We start from the raw sequence: 6,000 nt of genomic DNA on the forward strand, positions 1-6,000 counted from the left end.
TTCCAACAGTGGCCAATACAGGTTACAGGTACCTGGCAAGATCCCAAAACAGTAAAATACATTTTATGCTGCTTGTCCCAGGAATAAGCAGTGAATTTTCCTGTCCATTGTAATAATGGCTTATGGATTTTTCTGGTAGGAAGCTATCCAAACCTTTTCTAAAACCCGCTAAGCTAACTGCTTTTACCACATTCTCTGGTAATGAATTCCAGAGTTTAATTACATGTTGAGTGAAGAATCATTACCCTGGACAAATACAGACATACAGATCCACATTTATTCATCCAGAGTGGAGGAGTAGCCTAGTGGTTGGTGCAGCAGACCTTGATCCTGGGGAACTGGATTTTATTCCCACTGCAGCTCCTTGTGACTCTGTGCAAGTCACTTAACCCTCCATTGCCCCAGGTACAAATAAGTACCTATACATACTATGTAAACCACTTTGAATGTAGTTGTAAAAACCAGAGAAAGCCCTACACTATCCTCACCATTCAGGAGCCCTCTTCTCCCCCTCCCCTCCCAGCAATCACACAATACAGAATAAGAAGTTACTTATTCCTACCATTGAGGAACTTGTATTTTTCCACTCCGCTTGGTCACAGAACAATTTTCTACAGGAATGGTGGGGGGAGGGGACTATATCAGCCCACAGTCCTGGGGAAGGAGGAGGCATGGAATGAAATTATAATGCTTACTGTCCTCGAGGGGTGGTGGAGGGAAGCCTGAATAGGCTGCACTGATCAGGGAGGGTCCTGTGCCCCCTTAGTTCCAATATGCTATTCCCTGTTCTGTTACTTTTCCTTTTCCAGTGAGCAGAGCTTTACATCTGTTTACCCCCCTCCCCACGCATTTTGTTTCTTCATTGAAATTTCATTCTTCCTGGTGCCTAGTCTCCCAGCTGGCAAACTGTTTATCTGACTAGCTGGAGGACAGAGCTGTCCAGGAAGGGGTCTGCTGATGGTTGGTACTGCTCTGTCCTGTACACACTGCTTGTGTGGAGTAACATAGTAGATGACAGCAGATAAATACCTGTACAGTCCATCCAGTCTGCCCAACAAGATAAACTGGAGTGGAGGAGCAGCCTAATGGTTAGTGCAGCAGGCTTTGATCCTGACAACCTAGGTTCAGTTCCCACTGCAGCTCCTTCTGACCTTAACCCTCCCTTTGCCCCAGTACAAAAAAAACGAGAAAGTGAGCCCAAAGAAAAGTACCTGTATATAATGTGTACAGTGCTACATACATCTAGTAGTGTTGGAATGTAATTGTATTTTACATGCATTGCCTGTCACCTATTATTTCTCTGTGATTACTCTGTGACCTCTGATGTGAATTACTTAGAGAGGTCACACAGCTATGCAACTTCCTGTGGGGGATAGACACAGCAGATGCAGCACATGGAGCACATGGAGCTCATCAGTGTTGCCAGGTGGGCGGTTTTACCGCCCAATTGGGCGGTTTTCCGCGACCCGCCGCGGGAAATTTTTGCCCGCGGCGGGTTGCGGTTTTTTGGGCTGGTTTTTGTGCTTCGGGCGGTTTTTTCGGCCGCGGGGGGGCGGGGTTAGTGACGTTTTTGGGTGGGGTTAATGACGTTTTGGGCGGGGTTAGTGACGTGGGAGGCGGGGCCGATGACGTGGGAGGCGGGGCCGATGACGGGGAGGCGGGGCCAATGACGGGGAGGCGGGGCCGATGACGTAAGAGGCGGGGCCGATGACGGGGAGGCGGGGCCGGTGACGTAGGAGGCGGGGCCGGTGACGGCGGGGGCGGGGTTTATGACGGCGGGGGCGGGGGTGATGACGCGGGGGTGGGGGTGTCAGGGGCGGGGTTTGTGTTTGGGCGGTTTTTGGGCTGTTTTTTGGGCTCCAGTGGGCTGGAAAAAAATTTTCCACCTGGCAACCCTGGAGCTCATGATCTCTCCTAACCTGAGAGGATCTATGGTGGTGTGAGCATCCATTACCATCTAAGCACATGGAAGGAGCTGATAATACAAATGTATAGTAATATGTATATATAAGCCTGTCTGATTATAATCTAACTACAAACTGTGAGTAAACAGATGTTTTGTTACTTCAACTTTAAAGTGACTCAGCAGTGAATTATTCAGGGGTGAATGAGAGAGAGATGAAGAAAGAAATTAACATTTCTAAAGCTGAAGCTGTGTGTACTAAAATCTGCTAATTATTTACTACAAATAATCCAACAAAAGGGTTATGGGCCCAGGGTCCAGGAATTGAAAAAGAAGAGAAATATTACCAGGCAGAAAAAAAGGCCACATTTTTCTCTTAAGTTTTAAAGGAAAGATTCAGTCTGTCTCTCTCTCCCCCCACACAGCAGACAGAAGGCTAAGAAAATGGCTGAGGGAAGAAATTCACCATTGTTCTATTCTCTCAAGGTGCCTAGATTAACTGAGTTTAATTATCAGCAGTGGGAATTAAGATTCATATGTTTCCTTCGAGCAAAAAGATTAGATATATGCTTAGACCAAGACAGAACAGCTGAAAATATGGCTGAATGGGACAATGCAAACTATTATGTGAAGTGCATGCTTTTGGAAGCTCTCTCAGAGAAACAAGCCATATTAGTGGAGGGAAAAGATACACCAAAGGACATTTTATATAAACTGAGAACTATGTATGCAACTACATATGCAAAGCAGCAACCAATTTGGTTGGCAGAGTTGAATGAAACCAAATTAAGGGATAAAAGTAAATGTAATGATCACATTATGTATCTTATGTCTTCATTTCAAAAGCTAGAACTTTCTGGAATTCCCATGTGTGATGCATTGAAAAGAGCATTTCTTTTTACCTCACTATCAAAGAAGTTTGATGTTTTTAGGTCTGTAAATGAGGCCATTGAAGGGCAATCTTTGAACAGGCAACATCAAAACTAAGGCAGGAATGCATAATAAATGATTCTGAGGAGATGTGTTCTCAAAGTCAGTCAGAGAGAAATGAAACAAATTTCTTGGCAAAGAACAGAGGAAGGCGGAGCTATGGGAAAACTCCACCCAAGGGCAAGCTGATTTGCTACTCATGTGGAAAGGAGGGACATGTATCTAAATGGTGTAAGGAAACACAAAACACTCCCTCTAGCTCACCTAAGCCAATGGAACTAAAGAATTTTCAAACCAGGAAATGTATGAAGGACAAAGATAAACACAAGGGCTTTCTAATGGCAGAAAAATCTTTGACTATGGTAAATAATAATTCAAATGAAAGTACTTGGATTTTGGATTCGGGGAGCACATGCCATTTAACCAATTGTAAGAATTTCTTTCAGGAAATGTGTCCAGAGGAAGGTATTCTTAAAACTGCAAACGCAGGGACTGCTAAGATCCAAGCAAAAGGTATTGGATTCTTAAAATGCAAAGTGTCTAATGAAGTTAAAGAAATTCCTGTAAGTGATGTCTTGTATATTCCCCAAGCAGTTTGCAATATGCTTAGTGTATCTACATTAGATAAGAAGGGATTTGTGATTCATTTTGAAAACAGTAAGTGCACAATCTCTAAAAATGATGAAGTGTATGCTGAAGCTTTTATGCATAATGATGTTTATAAGCTGAACATTTCAGGTGAAGCCTCACATATGGCGCAAGTAAGGAAGAATGATGGTAAATGTAGTCTGGAAATCTGGCATCGCCGCCTGGGACATCGTGATTCTAAGGTGATCCAGGATCTTTACAGTAAGCAACTGGCCACCGGCATTCAGATAAGTGCAGATGCTGGTAAAATGGAGAAATGCATAGACTGTGTTACTCAAAAAGGTGTGAGACCCTCATTTCCTGCATACACAGGAAATAGGAGTAATAAAGTACTGGACTTAATACACAGTGACTTATGTGGACCGTTTAATATCCCATCATTGGGAAATAACAGATTTGTGCTAATATTCTTGGATGATTTCTCTAGATATTGTGTGGCCTATTTGCTGAAAGAGAAAAGTCAAGTCACAGACATGCTGAAGAAATACGTAGCCATGGTGAGCAATAAATTTGAAAGAAAACCAAAGGTTCTTCAGACCGACAATGGTGGTGAGTTCACTTCACAAAGCATGTGCACATTTCTAGAACAAGAAGGCATTCAGCATATCACAACAGTAGCTTATACACCAGAGCAAAATTCTGTTGCAGAGAGAAAATTTAGGTCACTTGTGGAAATGACCAGATGTATGCTGTCAGATAGCAATCTCCCTAAAAGACTATGGGGGGAAGCCATTCTCACAGCAGTGTACCTACAAAACAGAATGCCAACTAAAGGCGCTGAGCGCACACCACATGAGACATGGCATGGTAGGAAGCCAAACCTGTCACACATAAGAACATTTGGAAGTACAGCATATGCTCATGTACCAAAGCAAAGAAGGCATAAGCTGGATTCCACAACAGAAAGGGGCATTTTAGTTGGCTATACTCCAGGACACAAAGGATATAGAATTTTGAATCTGAAAACTGGCATTGTTGGCATAAGACATGTTACATATTTTGATGAAAACAAAAGGGTTGATAAAGGCTGGATTATCCCAGATGAGCCTTATCATCCAGAATATGAAACTAGAACCATAATAGACATGCCAGTGTATATAAATGCCATACCAAGGCAGATGTCTGAAAGCAACTCATCTGTATCTAACGAGGAACAGGCAGAGGAAACAGACACAGAAAGGATCATTGAAGAAGACAGTACAGTTGGAGAAGGGGAATCAATTGGAGAAGAACTCTCAGATTTAGAGGATGCGGAAAGGTCAGACCAACCTGTTGTCAGACGCTCATCCAGGGAAAACAAAGGTGTTCCACCCCCAAGACTGTCTTACCTAACAAAGTCAGCAGAAGCTCAAGAGCCCTTAACATGGGATGAGATTGAGAAAATGCCAGCAGAAGAAGCTGCTGAATGGCGTAAAGCTGCACAAGAAGAAATTGATGCATTGGATAAAAATAATACTTGGATTCTTACAAAATTACCTCCTGGCAAGAAAGCTATAGGATGCAAATGGGTATTCAAGTTAAAAAGGAATGCACAAGGAAAAGTGGAAAGGTATAAAGCCAGATTAGTCGCAAAGGGATATCTTCAAAAATATGGAGAAGATTTTGATGAAGTGTTTGCACCTGTAGTGAAACACACGACAATCAGAACACTTCTGAGCATTGCAGTCTCAAAAGGCATGCAAGTCAACCACATTGATGTGAAAACAGCGTTTCTTCACGGAGATATAACTGAAGACTTGTACATGGAACAGCCAACAGGTTTCATAAATACAAAACAAAGACAGCTAGTGTGTAAATTAAACAAAGGTCTTTATGGATTAAAGCAAAGTGCAAAATGTTGGAATGATAAATTGCATGAAATATTGACAAATTTAGGATTTAAGCAAGGTGAAGCAGATAAATGCTTGTACACTAGGTGCACAAATGGACAATATGCATACATTTTAGCTTTTGTTGATGATCTGCTCATTGCAAGCAAAAGTGAGCAAGAGTACAAGGACATTGTAAAGTGTTTAAACCACAATGTTGAGATAAAAGAACTTGGAAATGTGTCATACTATCTTGGTATAGAAATTGAGAAACAAAATGATGGTTCTTATCTTCTAAGCCAGAAGCAGAAAATAAATGAGCTTATTGAAAGTTTAGGTATGCAAGATGCCCAAGTTGTAAGCACTCCCATGATCACTGATTTTCTGAAGGATGAAACAGTAAGAGAACCTTTACCAGATAACATCCAATATAGATCAGCCATAGGTAAGCTTTTATATCTAGCTACCACATACAGGGCTGATATAGCAAATGCAGTAGGAATTTTGAGCAGAAGGGTCAGCTCACCTACCAAATCAGATTGGACTGCAGTTAAAAGGATGGTAAGGTATTTAAAGGGTACCATTGATTGTAAATTAAAGATTTCAGCCAATAGTAATCCAAAACTAATATGTTACTGTGATTCAGATTGGGCAGGGGATCATTCTGATTATAAATCCACAAGTGGATATGTGTTTATGTATGGAAATGTA

At 41.9% G+C, this 6,000-nt stretch overlaps 1 protein-coding gene across 1 annotated transcript in view; it reads left to right on the forward strand.

Moving 5' to 3' along the window:
* Window positions 1-4,538, forward strand: part of NOXRED1 (NADP dependent oxidoreductase domain containing 1) — a 53,960-nt gene extending 49,422 nt beyond the window's left edge. Inside the window, exon 8 of the transcript XR_003943445.1 lies at window positions 4,528-4,538. The gene's annotated coding sequence lies outside the window, so the exon portion shown is untranslated. The remainder of the gene's footprint in view (window positions 1-4,527) is intronic.
* The last annotated feature ends 1,462 nt before the right edge of the window (window positions 4,539-6,000 follow it).

The sequence above is a fragment of the Microcaecilia unicolor genome, chromosome 9, assembly GCF_901765095.1.
Source record: "Microcaecilia unicolor chromosome 9, aMicUni1.1, whole genome shotgun sequence".
NCBI classification, from domain to species: Eukaryota; Metazoa; Chordata; class Amphibia; order Gymnophiona; family Siphonopidae; genus Microcaecilia; species Microcaecilia unicolor.